We start from the raw sequence: 22,527 nt of genomic DNA, 5'->3' as shown, positions 1-22,527 counted from the left end.
AGCCACAGTGCTGTGTTGGTTAGCTTAACAGCTTTAACTCTTTTAAACTGATTTTATGATTTTCACTGAAAGCACCTTGAGAAGGCCTTTGGCCCAGAACGATAGTATAAAAATACCAAAATAAATACATAAGTAAAGTGACCCTAAGCACAGTGACAGAGAAGGTCTCGGCCAAGCACACTTCCAGTGATGGTGACAGAGGCTTTTCTATGTATTTATGTTGATGCACACGTAATATATGATGACATAAGGCAGATACCCCAGTCTGGAAACGAATCAGAAGCCAGTGAAACCGATTCGTTATGGAAGTCATGTGATCCAAATAATGAGCTGTGATCAACAATCTGGCTGCTGTATTCCGGGATAGTTTAAAGTTTCCAGACACTCTTCAAAGGCAGCTCCACACAGAGAACATTGCAATCATTTGAAGTATGATGATGACTAAGGCATGTGTCATCATGGACAGATCAGCATTTTCCAGAAATGAAGAGAGCTGACACACCAGCCTGTGCTGAGCAATGGTGCTCTGGGCTGCAGCTGCAACTGGAGCATCTACAGTGGTGTCTCGCAAGACGAAATTAATTCGTTCCGCGAGTTTTGTCGTCTTGCAATTTTTTTCGTCTTGCGAAGCACAGTGTTGGGAAAGCTTTGGAAAAGCTTCAAAAATCACCAAAGTCTTTAAAAACCTCAAAAAAGGCTACCACACCGCGTTATATGAGTTGCTCCTCGAAGTCAAGTCGCAACTGTATTAACGGTGTTAAGAAAAAGGAAACAAACTTGCAAGACGTTTCCGTCTTGCGAAGCAAGCCCATAGGGAAAATCGTCTTGCGAAGCAGCTCAAAAAACAAAAAAACCCTTTCGTCTTGCGAGTTTTTTGTCTTGCGAGGCATTCGTCTTGCGGGGCACCACTGTATACTCAAGGCAAGATCCAGGAACAACACCAGGCAGGAAACCTGGATTCTTTTACGGGAGGGCTGCCCCATCTAAGAAAGCACAAATTTGTGCATCCCCATCTGTCTCTTACCAACCTCAGACACTGTTTCAAAAATGATAAAATGTGACTGGGAGGTTTTACTCATTAAACTGGTGGTTCTCAAAGGGTGTGGCAGGAGATGATGGCAAACATGGCGGGGGGGGGGGAGAGATTATACAGTGGTGCCTCACAAGACGAAATTAATTCGTTCCGCGAGTTTTGTCGTCTTGCGATTTTTTTCGTCTTGCGAAGCACGGTGTCGGGAAAGTTTTGGAAAAGCTTCAAAAATCACCAAAGTCTTTAAAAACCTCAAAAAAGGCTACCACACCGTGTTCTATGAGTTGCTCCTCGAAGTCAAGTCGCAACTGTATTAACGGTGTTAAGAAAAAGGAAACAAACTTGCAAGATGTTTCCGTCTTGCAAAGCAAGCCCATAGGGAAAATCGTCTTGCGAAGCAGCTCAAAAAACCCTTTCGTCTTGCGAGTTTTCCGTCTTGCGAGGCATTCGTCTTGCGAGGTACCACTGTATTATATTTTGGGAATGACTCGTGGTCTTATGTAGCTGCGTTGTTTTATACTTTCTGGATGTCCCGTGATCATATTATAAAGTAGTTGTGTTCTGTGTTATAAATCAAGCACTGCTTGGAGCTGTTTCTTTTTGTTTTTTTTAAAAAATATGGTGTGGAGTGAGCAAATTTTTATTTTGAAAGCATGGCCTAAAGAAAAAAAGGTTTGAGAACCACTGCATTAAACAGTCTATAATCCCAGTCAATCAATCAATCAATCAATCAATCAATGAGGCAAAGTTCCATGCCACTTGCATATGAACGACACTGGACTTCACGTTATTAGCAGTTTCATGTAGATGTGAGAAAGGACAGGAGACAGAACAGTATTCTGTATTCTTCAGCACTACCTCTGGTACTAGTGTAAAACAGTGCTTTGTCCTGGTCTAAGATATGGGCGATCATATCAAAAGCTTCACCAGATTTACTAGTTATAAACTGAAGGTGTGTCTCTAGTGTCTTTATAAAGATAATTAACTTTATGGTGTATCTTAAGTTCTTCTCTGTCTTGTCTGTTTGACCTGACACTGGACTTTGATGTTAGTGAACAGTAAGGAGCATTTGAGTATGAAGTGTTGAGTGTAGTGCTGCTGCTGAGGGTTTCTGTTTTTTATAGTCCTGGTAATTTATGACCATTGGACCAATATGACTGTATATTGACTTGTTCTTTCAGTTAGCACCACTAACTGAGTCTAGTGAAAGGATCCTAGTTTAGAAATAATGTGGAGCTACCAGATTTAAATGACCATTCACCAAAAACAACTCACGAACCCAGCTGATTTCTAGACCCAAATAGCAAGGTGTTGTTCATTGCTACTATTGCAGTGAAGTAAACATAGCATTTAAGATTTCCCTAGCTCTGCTAGTGTCAATAAATAATCCCACTCAGTATTTGGGACCGGGTTTATGAGTTATTTATTGGTTTATAATCTGGTTTTATGGATTATATATTTGCTAATGATCACTGGACTAATACTACAGTATGGGAACAGATCCATCTAAAGGTAAATACTTTTATTTCTGGATCCGATTGTAAGCCCCACACCTTTTCCAAAGCAAATTAGTAGCCTTCATAATGATACAGTCTGTAGCAATGTATTTATGTGTGCTCATACTGAATTTTTAGGAATACACAATGCATGGAACAGCACAAAATCAGAGTCTCTTTCTAAAGAAATCACTACAAATCGGTCACTTTATAACCATGCCCTATGGAAAGGCACATGTTTATCCAAGAGTTGCCCTCTTAGGGTCTCTTATCATTGGCAGCAAGTTGCTTCAATTCCCGCCCCCCCCCCCCCCCAGCCTTGAAGAATTGGCTTCAACTTTAGCATTAGCATTAAGAATTTGCAACCACCTCAGTCATTTTTAAAGGAATAAAGCAGTAGCAATTCTTCCCCAAGGTGGTTTCTTTGTTCTGTTTTGTTTTCCCTCCGCAGGTTTCTCTTTGACTGAGGTCCTGCCTGACAGAAGTCTGGCTTGGCAGGCCCTCTGAAAACTTATTATTACTTATAGCTGGCAGCAGCACTAGAAACATGAATAGTAGTGAGGCAATGACAGCAGTTAGGTTAGGAAGTTACAGGGTAATAATATCCCTAGCAACAGCTTTCTTAACTTTTCCTCTTCACTTTCTGGTTGACTGGTAATGCCAGTATAGCAGGCTGACTGCACTCACACCTGAACATTATAATTGCTCTGCTCTTCTAAAAACTTCTTCTGTGGTCGGTAAAATGGGGAGAAATTGCATTGCAGTGCCCTTCATGCAGAAAGTACCAGGTTCAATCCCAGGTGTCTCCAGTTAAAAGAATTGAGTAGCAGGTGATGAGAAAGACCCTTGAAAGTTGCTTCCAGTCAGAGTAGTGGGGTAGGAGAGCTGGGGGGGAAAACACACACCTGGTAACCCATGCGCCCCTTTGGTCTACATGGGCAGATGAGTCTAAAAAGCCTGGAACACACATTTTCACGGCCCTCTAGCAGCTATGGTGGTGGCTCATCAACCAGAAGTAATATATTTAGCGTTAACTCTGGAAGTGTGTACTTGATTCTGACCAAACTAAGCCTCCTAAGTTGAATATTATTGTATTTGAAATTTGTTTGTTTCTCATTCTTGTACTGATGTATTAAGTTGTGCCTTAAGGATGCTGCATATCATTGATTAACGGGGGATGAAGGTTTTATGGTCATATTTGGGGGGGTCATAATGATGTGTATTTTGCTCTAGGAGGCTTAGTTTACACAACAGCAGGAGTCTCATCATGCGAACACAAGTCTCATATATACATGACTTGGGACTACAACACTATGTCTCAATCTTCTCCCACCTAATATCCTCCAGGTCCGGATCAGAGAAGAAAGGAGTTGTAGTCCAAAACATCTGGAGGGCACCAGGTTTAGGAAGCCTGCGCTATGTCTTCAGAACGATCATGGATTTCCTGCATCTCATTTATTTTAGCCCTGTATGGTCAGAGATGCAAGAATAGGCCCAGTACCAGAAGTCCATTGTGAATGCTCTGCCCTGTGGTGGATTTCAGCAGGTGCCTGACTGCTCAGGCCATGGCTGGTGGAGACATCTGATTTTGAACCCTTTTTCCATAGATCCAGCGCCAAGGGCCTTCTGGCGGTTCCCTCACTGCGAGAAGTGAGGTTACAGGAAAACAGGCAGAGGGCCTTCTCGGTGGTGGCGCCCTCCCATCAGATGTCTAGGAAATAAGCAACTATCCTACTTTTAAAAGACATCTGAAGGCAGCCCTGTTTAGGAAAGTTTTTAATGTTTAATGCTGTATTGTGTTTTTAATATAAGATTGGGAGCCGCCCAGAGTGGACCCAGATGGACGGGGTATAAATAACAAACTATGATGATGATGACGATGATGATGATTCCTCCTAACTACTATGAAGTTGGCCAACTATTGTGACTAGAATGGCAGCCTGCCCTTTCCTGTATGGCACCAGCCCTTTCATTGGCATCAGGGTGGTTATTTTCAACTGGCAATGACTACGTTTGGGCAGCTGGGAGATTTAGATCCCTGGCTAGGGAAATACCCAAAGTTTGCAATCATGATCCTTCTCATTCCTGGGCCATGGGAGGCCTCTGGTAAGGTAGACTCTTCCAGTCAACATGTTTGTGCATTGTGTGGAAGAGAAGGTGTTGGCAGCTGTGTGGTGTTATTGTAGCACTGATGGTCTGCAACATAGAGATCAGTGGGTGGCAGTGGGGTTGGCTGAGATAATTGTGGGAGCATCTGTAGATGCTGCTATATTAGGGGTTGTTTGTACAGCTATTCTCAACTCTGCTGCTGGAAGTATGTTGAAAGGGGTGGGGGAGAAATTTGATTCAGTTTGCATTTAAATGTAAAGCTTTTGATATGTACTTTCCAAAACAATATGCAAACTGAAACAGAGTCATTCTAAAAACTGCATCTCTCTGAATTTTACAGCGCAGTCTTCCAGCCATGCAATGTGTACAAAAATGCATATAGTAGGAAGTGCATAAGAAATGCATTCATTATTGAAAATAACATAAAATGCATTGTATCACACAGAATTTATTTGCAAAAACATTATGTATATTGTAGCCTTATGAGGCTTTGCCCTCGGGTGGGAAAAATATTGCACCTGGGAAAGGGAAGTGGGAGTCAACAGACACTCAAGGAATAGTTCGGAGAAAAGGCTTTTATTTCTACCATCCATGAACTGGTAGAAGGAGCAAGTGTGATAAGTCACAAAAAGCATGCACGAGTTCACAGTGATGTGCACAAACATATATACCCCTTTCTAGTTCCCTCCTCCATTCTCCTCCCTCAGGAGTCCTCTGAGCATGAACAGAAAGCTGTCTTGGGACTATTGGACTCTTGGCACCCTTCCCAGGAAAGGGGTTTCAGAGTGTTCAGATATGTTTCAATCTCTTGTTCTGGCATGGTTCCCGGACAGAAAGTAAGTTGCAATGTGGTTCTGAGAAAGGCCTGAGAAGACAATGGACTGTTCTCTACCTTGTTGCAATCTTTTTAGTTACAGCAAGCGGAATGTTTCTGATGCTTAGCTGCTGAGAAAATGATTTTGAAAAGCTTTGAGAAGCTTTGAGCCTGCTTTGGTGGGGGGTGACTTCGGGCCTAGGTGAGGTCACCTGTCCTCACCTTCCTTCAATATCTCGCTCATATGGCTGGGTTGCTTTAGACAAAATTGAACACAAAAAATGTGTAATTCAGGAGAAATTAGTACTAGCATGCTTATGAATTTTAATGAGGTGATGATGATAGATAGATAGATGATAGATAGATAGATAGATAGATAGATAGATAGATCTAGATAGATAGATAGATAGATAGATAGATAGATCTAGATAGATAGATCTAGATAGATAGATCTAGATAGATAGATAGATAGATGATAGATAGATAGATAGATAGATAGATAGATAGATAGATAGATAGATGATAGATAGATAGATGATAGATAAATGATAGATAGATTAGATATAGATAGATAGATGATAGATAGATAGATAGATAGATAGATAGATAGATAGATAGATATAGATAGATAGATAGATAGATAGATAGATAGATAGATAGATAGATGATAGATAGATAGAGGATAGATAGATAGATGATAGATAGGTAGATAGATAGATAGATAGATAGATAGATAGATAGATAGATAGATGATAGATAGATAGATGATAGATAGATAGATAGATAGATAGATAGATAGATAGATGATAGATAGATGATAGATAGATGATAGATGTATAAAACTGGTGAGGAAATGTGGAGAACCAAATTTGAGATTGGAAAAATAATAAACTAAAAAAACTAGAAATTGACAGATTGCCCATCCCAACACATAACATTGTGTCCATGTTACTGGTAGGGCATTGCAGCCATTGTTCATGGTGGGACCATGGAACCATCCAGTTCTTAATATGCTTGTGCTCCTTATGGCTTTATTTGTAAGTTGTTTTAGCTCTGTCTGCTGTTACCTGTAAGTGCTTTGTTTCACTTGCCACATTTTAGTGCCTTTCTAATGGCTTGCCTTTATTATTTTCTTGTAAACTGCCTTTGGCATTATTGGTGGGAAGGCAGGATAAAAATACTTGTAATATATCAGCAAATAAAACATACCTGACTAAATGGCATACGACAACCTAATAACATCGAATCACTATGCCAAACAGCTCTGGCTATTTTGGTTGCCATGACATCTCTGGGTGCTATAGACTCTTCTGTCTACATAGACTAGGTCTGAGATGTTCCTCAGTCTATCTTGGGGAAAACAGCATCGCCTAGAAGCTGTATAAGCTCATGTTAGCTATTGGTTTCTTATGTCCCTAAGACCAGTTTTCGGCGATCCACACCTTGGTTACCTCTGCAGTGCACTGATTATAGGGCTGCCTTTGAAAATAGTCTGGAAATCCCAGTGGGTACAGACTACAGCTGCTGGAGTACTAATTGAGACTATGGGGGACATGAACGTATTATGCCAGGAGGACTTCGGTAGTGATCACTGCCTCCTGTTGGCACTTTTCTAGACTATTAAGTGTTGATTTTGACCTTTAACGCCCTTCAGAGCTGCACCCTTCAGTGTCTGGAGAATAGTTTCTTTCCATCTAGCTGCCCAGACATTGAGATCACCATTTTAGGGCCTTTTCAAAGCAAAATATAGCAGGTAGCAGCATGAAAACGAGCTTTTTCAGTAGAATGCTTTCCTCTGAGTTGTCCAGCTTGCACCTGCTCCCATTTGTTTTTAGTACTAGGCAGAGATACCTGTTTAGTTCGCAGGACTTTAAAACGACGTAGTGGTTTCATTATTTAGCTCTGTGAAATGGGATGGTTCCTCTGCTCTCTTGTTTCAACTTGACCTGGCTCCATGGTTTTATTTCTTGTTCTCTGTTTTGAACTGACCGCTTCGATTTTACAGTTGCAATTCACCCCCTGCTTTTCCTGCCTTTTTATTGTAAATATGATCATTTTTATGTTTTAAGCCACACAGCAGACTTTTCTTATAAAGCAACACATAAATAATGCATATATATATATCTGCCTGCTGTTCCTTATGATACTTTTTCCACTGCTAGGATTGATTCCTGATAATGGATAGAGATTCTAGGGCAGATCCCTGGGATGCTGTCGGTCACAATTAGGACCCCTCTCATGAACCTTTGATCACTTTTGCTATATTCTGGTCTTGGTTCAGCCACCTGCCTGTCATTTTAGCCTTTAACATACACACATACTTTCTCCTGCACACAAACAGAACTATAATTCTTTTTTCTTTTTCAGCCAAAATTGGTGCTTGTCTTACTGGAGACCAAGCTATAAGCAGTAGTGAATGCAACTTGAACAAAATCGACTTAATATTAATCTTCAGGCTTGTGTGTTAACAAAGTATTAAGGAGCAAAAGAGTGTAAAAAAATACAACAGGCCCATTGAGCAATATTACTATTGCCATAGCAACAGAGGGGCTCTTCACTGATGAGCTATTGCTGTTTATCAAAAAGCCTTAAGTTTTCCATTCTGCCTCTGTATTATACTTTTATTTTCTGGCCCTTTAGCCTTCCCTATTCTATGAAAGGAGCGTGTTTGATGAGATTTCTTTTCCCCGTTATGAGAAATGGCATCTGTGTCTGCTTTTGTATAATGGTTCAGTTGTGCACATCAACAACATGACTGGAATTTTTATTTACAATTTTGGCGTAATGTGCCATCGTGCCTATTATGATTTCATTGTTGGGGTGACAGTAGTTCAGTGCCCAGATCTATTTATAAAACGGCAATGGGAAGTGTTGACTTGACTGGCACCCTGATCTTAAGTTAATTTAATTGACAGTTAAGTCTCACTGGCTTAAATCTGAGAGCACAAACCAAAGGACACTCCCAGAAATAGAATGAAGATGCAGATGGTTGCTGGGTAAATGCAGGAAATGGAGGTCTAGAAAAAGGAGGAGCCTTATTATTAAATGAAAACCTGTCTTGAAAAAAAGTTAGGACTGAAGTGACATCAATAAAACCAGTGGAAGTGACAATGAAGAGTTTGCTGAAAGGTGGGGCATTTGCTTTTGAGAGGGCAACCCCCTGCTATTAAGTTGGCTTCTCTGAAACAGGGTTTAAGGGAAAATGAATGTGTAGAGATAATGTGGGGAAGAACCAACCAAGAAAAAGTTTATTCGACAGTTGATATAAAGGCAGCTTATTATATCCTAAAAGGAGCAGGTGGCCATTTGGTAGTTTCGTTTTTGTAATAGCAATATGTTGTCAATAACCCTTTGAGAGCAATCATATGCTCCCTGGGAAAGTGTCTGAGGGGTGGTAGGAAGTGCCCGTTCTCTCTTTCCACGGACAGAGAATGATGTCCACAAGTGGAATCCTCCCCAGTGGAGCGACTGAAGGCTCTGCTGCCATTGTTCTGCCACCAGCCATGGTCTGAGGGCAGAAACAGGATGTTCCAGGGATGTGTCAGAGGAGGCTCCATATCTGCTGGATCTAACAGCCCTCTTGTTCACATGCCTCCCATTCACTTTAAGAGACTCAAAGAGTTGGAAGTAACCTTGAGAGTCATCTAATCCAGGAATCCTGCCCACAGCCATCCCACCAACCAGCCATGCTCTGACCCATTTTGCTCCCTGAGGTGCTCCCATAAGGGTAAAAAAATATTCCAGGCCTGGGGCTGACAGGAGAGGAACTTTGAAAGGCTAAATGGATTTACTTTCCCCCCATTAGGCATGAGCCAGCAGGGCTTAAAGAACAGCAGTTTCTTCATCACAGAATCTCCACTTATTGCTCTGCCCACCCAAATTTTCCAGAAACTTCATAACACATTGTATGTAAATAATCCCTATGAAAGTCCTTGAGGAAGGTTCATATTATTGTGCCTTCATTACTGTCTTGGGACTCAGGCTGAGAGATACTGGGTTTTGTATGTTGGTGTAGAGCTAACATTTGTGTTCCAGTGTCTAACTCGTGCCCTGTCTTCACCACTATGCTTCTCCAGCTATGACTGTGCTTTAAAGGAAAAAATTAAGGCCAGACTTTTGATTCTATTAATTTGGAATGACATCTTCCCTCCCACCCTAGCTCTGTCTTCTAAGAGAATAATTGACAGGCTATTAGCCACACATCCTTAGACAGTGGATGTGCCTGAAGTTTGAATGCTGTTTTTGATTCTGTTCCTGATAAAAACTATCCTGGGGAAATATTTAGTCCATCTTGAAAGACTGAATTATGTAATATTTCAAGTTTTCCTTCTCTGAAGGTAGGCTCTTACAGTGACAGAATCAGCCTCCGATATTTGCATCTTTTAAAGACCAGAAAGTTTACTGATGCTAACAAGGTGACTAGTTGCTGACTGAAGAGGAACCCCAGTGACAGTCCAATTAAGATGCTGCATACTGCCTCCAGTAAGCTCCAGCTTGCTTCTAATTTTAGAACGGAGAGTGAGAGTGAGGTGAGAAAATGGGAGAAAGGAATTCACAAAACAGGTTTGAATTCTGGTACTTGGGCTGTGTAAGATCGCTTTGCACAGGTAGCTCGGAAATGGCTGTATTTTGTTATGCCAACATTAGACTTGGGAATAACTATGCTGCAGCACTTTAGTGAGGAATGAGAGGCAAGGTCCATAGACAAGGCAAGGTCCATAGGTTCCATAAAGATGCAACCTAGGACTGACACAAGCAGGTTTTGATGATGCAGAGCGAATCAGTGCTCTGGCATGCCTTTAGTGATATCATTAGGCTGCTGCGGATGGTGCTGTGATTTTGGATAAAGTGTAAATCGATGTCTTGACTGTGTGCCAGATGGTGGGAGGAAAGCGAAGGGCACATTAGGCAGAGCATCCTTAGCTCACCCTTTCCTGATTAATGCCTTGAGGGTACTGTTTGATTGACACAGAGTATTTCTTCCTTCATCCTTAAGAGGGTGAGTCGCAGAGCCTTTCCCAATGTCCAATCAAGGAATGAGAAGAAAACTCAAGCTGTTTTGTAGAATAGCTTTGAGTTGAACATTACCCCAGTTATCAAGTTCCAACAGGCATTCACTATTGCCCACAGATGGCCTAAATGGCCAGGGCCTTGTATGCCCAAGAGTGAATTCATCTTGCCATATTGCTTCTTTATCATAACTGGAAGCAGAAGAAAGGGTAGTACGGCACAAGAATGCAATACGACCAGTAAAGGCAGTAGCTACACACTCCAGTTGGGGATCAGATGTGCTGGCTCCAGTTATCCTCTGTGACACTGATATGCCAGGATTTCTTTGGAGAAGTCCATTTAGAAGTAACTAGAAAAACAGGATCATGTTGCATCATTCTTTGAAAGCAGCTCCTTCACACCCCCTGTGATGGTCACTCTATCAAAGCATAAAATCACTGTAAGATGAACTTTAAAATTCCAAAAATAAAACACATGGTACAGCCTCCCAAGCAGTATTCCATTTGAGAATGTATGCTTCCTAGTGCAGTTTTCTCCCGATTGAAGCGCTGAGCGTTTAAGGGCCCGGACATTCACAGGGAAACCAAAATACTCATTTACAAAGCCATTGTACTGCCAACTTCACTGTACGCTTGTGAAACATGGACCACTTATAAACGCCATCTTCAACTCCTCAAAAGAGTCCATCAACAGTATCTCGGCTACGAGTGAACTCCCAGTAAGATTGTCTTCCATGAAACCAGTTTTAACAGTGAGTCCGTTAAGTGACTGTTGAGCCCAATTCTGGATCCACACATCCTTCCACAGTGGGGACATAGAATTCTCGGTGGGAGTTGATCATGGTGAAGGCAAATGTGCCTTTCCTCTTAGCTCATTTCTCTTTTTTGCCCTGAATTTATGCTTCTTCAAAGTCCACAGCACCTATATTTATATCAAAAGGCGTTGCTTTCTAAGTCCAGGTCAAAAATCCTCATGGGTGAAAAGCTAAAAAGTCGGGAAGGAGGCCAGCTTAGAACCCCCATCTGCAAATTACTACTTTCAATATTCAGTAGTTTTTTCTTTTACATTGAAGAACATTCCAATATGCTATCATCCACCTGCAGTCTGAGACGATACAGTCCAGCAATAGTTTCATTATGTGCTGAGTTGCTAGAGAGTGTCTAAGAACAGACTTTTTTAAAGCATGACAAAGTCATCTGTTTTTGCCCTTTGGTATAAATTCCTTCCATATCAAGTAATGGGCATTATTTACAGGAACACTTCAATGAAGAACAGTTTTTGAAGTTGCTGCATCAGAAGAACATAAACTCAGGTGGACTTCAAATGATGAACACTTTGCTAGCTATATTTACAATATAATTTTGTGGGGTAACCATTTTTCCCACACTGATATGTGAATCTATATTTTTTCAGCGGTGGCAGGCTCCTTTTTCCTATTTCCCCACTTTTTAATGATTTGATGGACATTAGACAGAGAACCTTGCAGCTGACTTGTCACTCAAAAATACGAAGATACATCATCAACAACATTCTGCAAACATGGTATTGGCCCATATTGTTTAGGTATTAAATTGTTTTTAGCATACTGTTGTATGTCTCCGGACAATAAATGTTTACTCCTCAATAGAGGTTTGCTGGAAATTGATATAAATCCAATTCACACAGCTGGCTGTATGCCTCTCTTTCTTATGCAGGGATTGTTTTGCTTGAATGCAGTGAATTGGATATTTCTTTAACACAGCTTGGCATCTCAGAATTGCCTCAAATACTGAAAATGCTGATCCTCCGACAAAGCCTCTGCTCAGCCTAAGCATTCCTCAGCCCTTCCCTTACATATTGGATTGATTATTTTCTCCTGGAAATTATGGATTTCCTTCCAGAGCTGACAGTCAGAGATGGCAACTGCCTTAGACAAACTGTCAAATGTCAGTGCCTTCTGGCATGGAACCTTGTACAAAGTGTTTCTTAAGGTTTTGGCACACTGAACACTCACCCACTTTTGCTACCAGTGGCATAACCTGCAGGAAGACACTCATTTTATTCTCCTAGTATGTCATGCATTCTGGATTACCACACTTCCCTTTTAAGGGATAGCCTGAATTTCATAGTATACTGAGTCTGGACTGTGCCAGTTCAGAATGCAAGTAGGAGCTTACTTGGCTGAAAGCTTCACCATCAACTCCATGTCTATCATGTCAGACAAAACAGCTAGAACAGTGTTTCCCAACCTTAGTTCTCCAGCTGTTTTTGGACTACAACTCCCATCATCCATAGCTAGCAAGACCAGCGGTCAGGGATGATGGGAATTGTAGTCTGAAAACAGCTGGAGACCCAGTGTTGGGAAACACTTTGCTAGAACCTACCTCACAGTGTTGCTGTGGATACATAATGAGCAGAAGGGAGAACTATGTGTGCCACCCTGAACTCTTTGGGATAGTGCATAGGATAAAAGCAAAGCATGAAAGGGAAAGAGTTACACTCCGAATATATTTAATGGCTGAAGTATCTTGGGAAAACTTCAGTAAACTTAACGCAATTAAAAATACATACAAATACATTCGTGAACAATCTGTGATTCTATGAATCTGCTTTGAAATGTGAAGTTAATGCTGTTTATCTAAGTTCAGTTATTAGTTCCCATAGACCCTTAAAAACTGGGCCAGCCTGTTTTTTACAGACTTGTTTATATACCCATTTATCCCAAGATAACAATCCCCTTAACTAACTTCAGCCTTGGATTTGTTGATTCAGTTAAGAAGAGTAAATCAAGTATTGAAGAAGGCAACAAGCTTTGGGATAACCGCAGGCTGTTTTTTAGTTATTATACATTTTTGGCCCAGTGAAAAATACTTCACAGAACCAAAATTGGCTTAAGGTCACAATTCATAACAAGCACAGTGATTCAAGAGTAATCAAAGTTAGGAAAGATGACCAATTAGACCTGACCAGTTTCTCCTGGAGTTTTCTGCCCATGTAAGCAAATCGAAGATGTTCATGTGGGAGAACAATGGCACCTTAACAAACTTGCACACAGAATTGGTATCTAAGAACAGTATAAAGAAAGTTATGCTAAGAAAGCAATAGCGAGTGCAAGCTGGCAAAGAACAATCCATTTAGAAAAGAGCCCCAATTTCACATTTTGTGCCTGTGTTTTCTAGACCAGTGGTTTTCAGACTGTGGTCTAGAAAACCATTAGCTCCACTGGAACTGGAGTGGGTTGTAGTATATTCTCCAGAATCCTCTGCGCATTTCTCTCTGCAGCACAAAAGTTTTATATGGCAGACTTGCAAAGAGTTTCTAAGTAACGTAGATAAAAGCCCTATCCAGAAGTTATACTTGCACATAAGATCTGCACATGAGTGGGGAGTGGGGCCATGCTAAGTAACCATGCTCCCAACATCACTCACACTCACTAGCCCTACAAATATCTACAAGGAGGGAGCCTTGGCACATACACTTGTATGAACAAAGATACCCTCTCTGCAGATGTTCACCAGTGTGGTGTAGTGGTTAAGAGCAATAGACTCGTAATCTGGTGAACCGGGTTCGCGTCTCCGCTCCTCCACATGCAGCTGCTGGGTGACCTTGGGCCAGTCACACTTCTTTGAAGTCTCTCAGCCCCACTCACCTCACAGAGTGTTTGTTGTGGGGGAGGAAGGGAAAGGAGATTGTTAGCCGCTTTGAGACTCCTTCGGGTAGTGATAAAGTGGGATATCAAATCCAAACTCCTGTTCTTCTCTTCTTCTCCCATGGATGGATGCCAGGCGATGGGGCTAGTCATTGGAGCACTAAACATTGACACAACCCTTTTAATGCATTGACCTTACATGCAAGTATAACTTCTGAATAAGACTTGTGAAAATGTTAAAAAGTCCAAGTACATTATTTTTTAGTAGTATAAAATTACATCAAAGCCACCCAAATCAGCTATGCAAATGCAATGTAAGGTTGCATTTACATTAAAGGATCCTAACTATACTGGCACGTTCTGATTTATAGGACTAATAACACCCACCCCATTAACTACAACTAGAGAAATAATGAGCCTTTGTAAGCTCAAATCATTTCCAGGGATGAATCTATCAATATCAACAAGGCACAATGTTTCTAGGAACCACCATAGGTTTAGCAAGAGGCATGGTTGGCGAAAGATTAGGTGCACCCAAGAGATAGTTCACTACGTCTAAATAACTACTTGTTAAAGGAATCAGTCTTTTAATGACAGTTTGAAGGGGGGAACTAGATCTGTGAGGGACAGAAGAAGTTTGAAAAACAGCAAACGTGATAAATGATAGGTTTTATTAAAAAGGCCAATACAAGGCCAAAATGTTTATTGCCATAGACAATAGGGGGGTACATTGGATTTGGACAAATCCTGAAATGACACAGGCTGCTTCGGACCGATTCAAACTCTGCTTGTGCACAAGTTAGAAGCTCTTGGAAGTGCTCCAAATCAAAGGAGTGTTGTGGAGTGCTTTGGAGATTTGGATCTTTAAAAAATGCTGCAGAACATGTATCTGCAAAAATCAAAATATTTTCCCTAAATGTATGGAGCATATACAGAAAACATTAGCATTGGGGGCAGGGGTGGAGAGCTGCTTTGCAACTGACAGGTCTATGTTCAAACCATCTCTTTTAACACTGATTTTTTTTGGGGGGGTGAGGGGGAGAACTAAATGTGCCTAGCATGCACGCACACACACACAGACAGAGACACACAAAATTCCTCAACCTATTTATAATTTGGCAGATTTCTTAGCTAGGAGTACATTTATATGCTGCTGATTATTCAGATTTTTTAGGCTGTGTACATAAAAACAATCCAAGGAAAATAGGATTGCCCATAAAACAATTGGGAAGATTAATTTTTAATCTCCAAACTCTAAAGGCTGTTCTTCAGAAATTTGGCAAGCTCCATCCCCTCAGAAGGGATGGCCATTCCTGCAAATTTCATCCACTTTTGCAAAAAAAGAAAACATTTAGAGATGGTTCCTTTCTGGACACCCTCACACATGTTTTAAAAGTGCCCAGCACCCTCCCCACAAACCTGTTTGTCTGCAGGTGACACATAGTCAAGTGGGACAACAATGTGAGCAAATTCCACCAAATTCTGTAAAAAAAAGAGAGAGAAAGCATAGCCATTTCCCCCCATAATAGTGAAGGAGGAAGACATTAAGCTTTATTCCTTCTCCCCCACCCCACCCCCAAAAATCAGTATTCAGATTTGAACCCTGAGTCAAATCAGACAGCCTCCGAAACACCGAATCAAGGTCAAAACTCAATATTGTGGTGGGTGTACACTCCTAAAAAGAACAAACCTGGAAAGCTCTATTAATCTGCTGGTATTTAGTGCAAACGCTCATTCACCCCATTGCATTCAGTGCAAACATAGCTGTCTGATAGCGCTGACAGCATTTTTACAATCTGCCTTCAAGGTTCCATATTTGCCTTAGGCTATATATTATGGCAGCAGCCTTGTATCTTGGAAGAGAAGTATCCCAATACAACTGTAAGTGGCAGTTGGTTTCAAACGGAGAATCGGCAGGAGGGTGAGAGCTGCAGCTGGAGACTTCCTTCCTCCGCCTATCCCTTCCTCCCCCTTTCCCCTGCAACCCTCTCCCCAGTCCATTCCCCTGCCCACAGCAAGACTTGGCCACTTGAAATCACACACCCCCTGCCCTCTGCTGTTGCGTAATGGCCCATATCTGAAGACACAGATTGGCTGCTTAATGCGCAGTTTGGTTTCAGCGGTAAGAATGCAAAGAACCAAGTCTTTAGGATTGATTTGCCACTGAATTCCCCCCCCCCCAAACAATATGTCAAGGTGAATTTCGAGTTTCCTCCTCAGGCAAAATGTCTGAGGCAGGGTAGGTGGGAGAAGAGAGCTGATAAGACCAGCAACATTTGAAGGCAGCAGGGGGTGTTGGCTGAGACTGAGCTCCCGCTGAGATTCAATTTTTATTAGTACAGTGTCAGCTTGGGGGCTACTGGCTGATTTCAGAAGACATCATTGCTTGCAGACAACCTTGGCTCAGAAGCTGTGGAACTGAAGGGTTTGCCATACTTTTCCATAGATTGCTGGCATTTTTTTCTGTAATTTGTTTTTAAATTTCCCCTCAAATCTAAAATCTATAATCCAGGGACCCAGAGGAACTAATAAAGATTTACAAGTCAAAGATAAGGGTACAGAGAAAATACAGGAGATTGAGGAGAAATGTACCCTCAACTTGCTTGCCTTCCCTCATGGAGTCCTATGGGTTCTCCTATAGCTATCACTAGGACTGTGTGTACTCTGCACTAAAAAAAAAAGGGTTAAACCTCTGCCCCCCCAACTCTAATTTTGTGTCAAGAAAAGTTGAATTCTGCAGCCTGCATCAATTATACCAAGTGATAAATTTCTCATGTTTTGCATAATTTAGTATCTACTTTTATTATAATTTAGCTTGGGTTTTGCTGGTCGTGAGCGAGTATCTATGCAAGGCATCGAGGTCTCATCCTGAACTATTCAGAATCTTATTTACTCATCCACTCTGGCTTCTGAGATTTCAGGAAGCATTGCCAGCATGTCTCCAGACATATCTTTGCAGCCATAAGGGCTACACACACTCTCTCTATATATATATATGCTTAAAGATATATAAGTATCTATATAGGTAGAGTATGAGAAAGTCAAATCCAATTCCAAATTGGATATATTTCCTACTCAAATGAAAGAGCAGATAGTTTTAATGTATTAAAGCAACTTAGAATCTGATTCTAATTTGCCATACACAATTATGCACTTTCTACCTCTGGACTGTAGGCTTTGCAACCAAAGCAAATCAACAGTTCAGCCAAACTGGCAATGCAGTAAAATGTCATTGATCCGCAGACATAAGATGGTCTACAAGAGGTGAAGGTCAGTTACACACACACACGTAAACTATTGCAACTAATAATGACCTATTCCTAGGAAAAAAGACTGCTTATTTATTTATTTAAAAGAGTTCATCCCATAGGCAGGGGCCACAGTAGAAAAGGCCCTCCTCCAGCTTGCTGCTTGATGAACTTCTTTTTTTTTTTTAATTATTCAACATTTTTTAAACATTTATCATCCAACACATATAATCCCATCCCCGACAATACAGTAATCAATCAAGAAAAAAAAAAAAAAGAAAAGACAAAAAACAAACATACAAAAAAGGAAAAAAGAGAAAGAAAAGATATTATAACGTCAAGGTCAAATTCTTACTTTCCTCACTTTTGGACTTCCTCACATCTTTCGTTCCTGCTTTCTAAATGTATAAAGTTTTAAACAGCAAATTATCACCTTGTTTCAAATTCTTGTTTGTGTTTTTCCCATATTATGTCTCCAAATTTAGGTCTATTTTCCAAAGTCTTAATAACTTAGGCAGACATAATATTAACCATGTGATTAACTTTTTCTCAAATTTCATCTATTTCTCAAACTCTTGTCAGCTAACTTACTGATGCCACATTTGTTTCTTACTCTTACATCATCTTAACATTCATACAGTTTACAATGTTTTTGTAGATAGTCCTTGAATTTCTTCCAATCCTCTTCCACTGCTTCTTCTCCCAGATCGCGGATTCTGCCAGTCATTTCTGCTAGTTCCATATAGTCTATCAGTTGCATCTGCCATTCTTCCAGCGAGGGCAAGTCTTGAGTTTTCCAGTATTTAGCTATGAGTATTCTTGCTGCTGTTGTTGCGTACATAAAAAAAGTACAGTCCTTCTTTAACACCCTCTGACAGACAATGCCCAAAAGCAAGCTTGATGAACTTCTGCAGGACATGTCATGATTAACACAGCCTCCTCCCAAGTTCTTAGTGAATGGGAAGTCTATATGGGGAGAAGGCGGTTTCTAAGTTCTTTAGGACCTTAAAAGTCAATAACAGAACTTTAGTTATATGTGCACATATAGCAACCTAGCTGCTGCATTTTGCACCAACTGCAGCTTCCAAAACAACCTTAAGGGAAACGCTAGATTGCATTGCAATAGTCCAGTCTTGAGGTTGCCGATACATGGTTAGCTAGGTTATCTGACCCAGGAACCATTGTAGCTGGCCAAGCAACCAAAGTTGGCAGAGGCTGCTCCAAGCCACTATGGTCAATTGGGGTGCCAACGACAAAGATGGAACAGGGAACACCCCTAGACTATGTACCCATTCCTTCAGTGGGAGTGCAACCCCATCCCCAGCAGATCCAGCTCCCAGCTCCCAGATGCGTGAATGACTCACACACAGGGCCTCCATGTTGTCAGGATTCAGTTTCAGCTTATTGGCCCTCATTAAGCCCATCATTGCTGGATGAATCCCAAGATGGAATTAAGATTGCCGGAAGAAATATCAACAACCTCAGATATGCAGATGACACAACCTTGATGGCAGAAAGTGAGGAGGAATTAAAGAACCTTTTAATGAGGGTGAAAGAGGAGAGCGCAAAATATGGTCTGAAGCTCAACATCAAAAAAACGAAGATCATGGCCACTGGTCCCATCACCTCCTGGCAAATAGAAGGGGAAGAAATGGAGGCAGTGAGAGATTTTACTTTCTTGGGCTCCATGATCACTGCAGATGGTGACAGCAGCCACGAAATTAAAAGACGCCTGCTTCTTGGGAGAAGGGCAATGACAGGCCTAGACAGCATCTTGAGAAGTAGAGACGTCACCTTGCCAACAAAGGTCCGTGTAGTTAAAGCCATGGTTTTCCCAGTAGTGATGTATGGAAGTGAGAGCTGGACCACAAAGAAGGCTGATCGCCGAAGAATTGATGCTTTTGAATTATGGTGCTGGAGGAGACTCTTGAGAGTCCCATGGACTGCAAGAAGATCAAACGCATCCATTCTTAAGGAAATCAGCCCTGAGTGCTCACTGGAAGGACAGATCGTGAAGCTGAGGCTCCAGTACTTTGGCCACCTCATGAGAAGAGAAGACTCCCTGGAGAAGACACTGATGCTGGGAAAGATGGAGGGCACAAGGAGAAGGGGGCGACAGAGGACGAGATGGTTGGATAGTGTTTTCGAGGTTACCAGCATGAGTTTGACCAAACTGCGGGAGGTAGTGGAGGACAGAGGTGCCTGGCGTGCTCTGGTCCATGGGGTCACGAAGAGTCGGACACGACTAAACGACTAAACAACAACAACCACTCCAAGGCTTCCACAGCCATAGCTGATTCCAATGTAACACAGAAACAGAGCGTCATCATCATATTGATGACACTGAGTCACATGCAGAGTCAGTGCCTCCGCTGCTGCTTACAAGGATATGCGAGGGGAGTAGAGAACCTCTTCTGCTTTGCCACTCAGCCTGCGTGTTCCAGTTAGATGTACAGCTACACGGGTGGTGCTGTGGTCTAAACCACTGAGCCTCTTGGGCTTGCCAATCAGAAGGTCGGCGGTTCAAATCCTCGTCACGGGGTGAACTCCCATTGCTCTGTCCCAGCTCCTGCCAACCTAGCAGTTTGAAAGCACGCCAGTGCAAGTAGATAAACAGGTACTGCTGTGGCGGGAAGATAAGCAGTGTTTCCGTGCGCTCTGGTTTCCATCACGGTGTCCTGTTGTGCCAGAAGCGGTTTAGTCATGTTGGCCACAGGACCTGGAAAGCTGTCTTTGAACAAACGTTGGCTCCCTCGGCCAGAAAGCGAGATGAGCATCGCAACCCCATAGTTGCCTTTGACTGGACTTAACTGTCCAGGGGTCCTTTACCTTACAGCTACCACTCTCAAGAGCTGGGTCTTGGGAAAGAAGGTATTGCAGCCTGTCGTGTCCACACTGATCACACTCTTCCTCTTCTTGCTCTCTTAGTGAAGCCATGCCAACCCTGAAAGCAGCGTCTTCTGGTGCTGAATACTCAATGAACTGAATGAAATCCACAGATGTAGAAATGCTAGCTTTTTGTAAGAGTTTATTTGCTATTTGTGCAAACAGATTAAATATTTAGTTATGAATATGCTCCCTTTTCTATCGAGCTTAGAAAGTAGGAAATTAGATTATCCACCAATGCATATTACATCATCCTTACAGCTATGTAGATGTCTGGATGTTTGGGGAAACACGATCTCTTTGGGCTGTCCAAATAAGTCCAATCACTATCCCTTTAGTTCCTTTGTCTAAGCTTTGAGGATGAGGACAAGAGACAGAAAGAGGTGTCTGCAGATAGCCTGCTCCAGTTTTAATTATGCACAAAAAGATGTGCGCAACAAGTGGCCTGAGGCAGTGCATAGAGACATACATTTCCATCTGCTTGTACAATGTATGCATTTGTGGTTTTTAAAAAATCTATCTATCTAGCTGGAGTGTATTAGAATGGCTAAGCCTATGTTAAAACACCAGAAGAATACGTAAGAAACAGAGAAACAGTACGAGCCAAGTTAGAGCCCGTGGTTAAATTTATCATTTAAAAAGCCAAAGCAAATAAAAATTTCTTGCCAGGCACTGGGCAAACTTCAGTGAGTGCCATGACTGTAAACACCTGGGCCCCAACCACAGGTCATCCTACACTTTCAGACGAAAGATGTCCAAGGTCTTAATCAATTTCATTGGGACTAAGTGCAACTCACAAAGCTTAGATCCAATCTGGTATGTTTTTGTGGTTGAAGGCAAAGGTAAAGGGACCCCTGATCATTAGGTCCAGTCGTGACCGACTCTGGGGTTGCGGCGCTCATCTCGCTTTACTGGCCAAGGGAGCCGGTGTACAGCTTCCGGGTCATGTGGCCAGCATGACTAAGCCGCTTCTGGCAAACCAGAGCAGCTCACGGAAACGCCGTTTACCTTCCCAACAGAGCAGTACCTATTTATCTACCTGCACTTTGACGTGCTTTCGAACTGCTAGGTTGGCAGGAGCTGGGACCGAGCAACGGGAGCTCACCCCGTCGCGGGGATTTGAACCGCCGACCTTCTGATTGGCAAGTCCTAGGCTCTGTGGTTTAACCTCTGTGGATGAAACTCATGCATTAAGTTGAGGGTCACTGATGTTAAAGTCAAGAAATGAGTGAGATACTATGTTCATAATTATCATATTTGGAAAATAACTAAGTTATGGTGAAACAAGATCAATACGACCGTTTTCCTTTCTGAACTGCAAATTGCTTGCTATAATAAGAGTGAAAAGCAAGGTCAGGCTGGAACCTGTATTTGCCAAGCAGAGAGGATGCAGTAATAAGGCAATCTAGTTCTAAAGGGCTGGGATTCATTATGCTGATTGGCTGAGCAGATGGTAAGTGTAATTCAATGCAAAATTATATAGAATAATTAGTCTAGGATCAAGGAACCATCCTGAGAAATGCATGCTTACTGTTAAAAGGAACACTTATGTAATCAGGTAAGGGATTTGCAAGCTGTTGCGTAGCAAATAATCGAAAACTGCCGGTGCAGTCTAAGCCCAAAGCAAAGAAGTAAACAAGAAACAAGGTGAAGGGAGAAAGAGAGAGGCTGTATTTGACAAGAGCTGAGCCTAGTACACAACCATTTGAAATACCGCTGTCAGTATTGATAACTGTAGCAGAGAAAAGGCATCATTGCCTTGAGAAGGATGCTGTTTAGGACAAGAAATATGATGCCAAATCTTAGAAGAAAAAAATATTTTCCCCTATGAAATAGCTGAATAGTTGATAATAAGGTAAAAGGTAAAGGTACCCCTGCCCGTACGGGCCAGTCGTGTCCGACTCTAGGGTTGTGCGCCCATCTCACTTAAGAGGCCGGGGGCCAGCGCTGTCCGGAGACACTTCCGGGTCACGTGGCCAGCGTGACAAGCTGCATCTGGCAAGCCAGCGCAGCACACAGAAACACTGTTTACCTTCCCGCTAGTAAGCGGTCCCTATTTATCTACTTGCACCCGGGGGTGCTTTCGAACTGCTAGGTTGGCAGGCGCTGGGACCGAGCAATGGGAGCGCACCCTGCCGTGGGGATTCGAACCGCCGACCTGACGATCGGCAAGTCCTAGGCGCTGAGGCTTTTACCCACAGCGCCACCCGCTGGTCAGTTGATAATAAAGGACATGTTTATTATCCATTAGATCAACAAGATTTTATAGGGGTTTGTAGAATGCCCCCCCCCTTTTAAGTGACCCT

This window comes from Podarcis muralis, chromosome 10 (genome assembly GCF_964188315.1).
Source record: "Podarcis muralis chromosome 10, rPodMur119.hap1.1, whole genome shotgun sequence".
Lineage (NCBI taxonomy): Eukaryota > Metazoa > Chordata > Lepidosauria > Squamata > Lacertidae > Podarcis > Podarcis muralis.
This window is presented reverse-complemented; position numbering follows the sequence as displayed.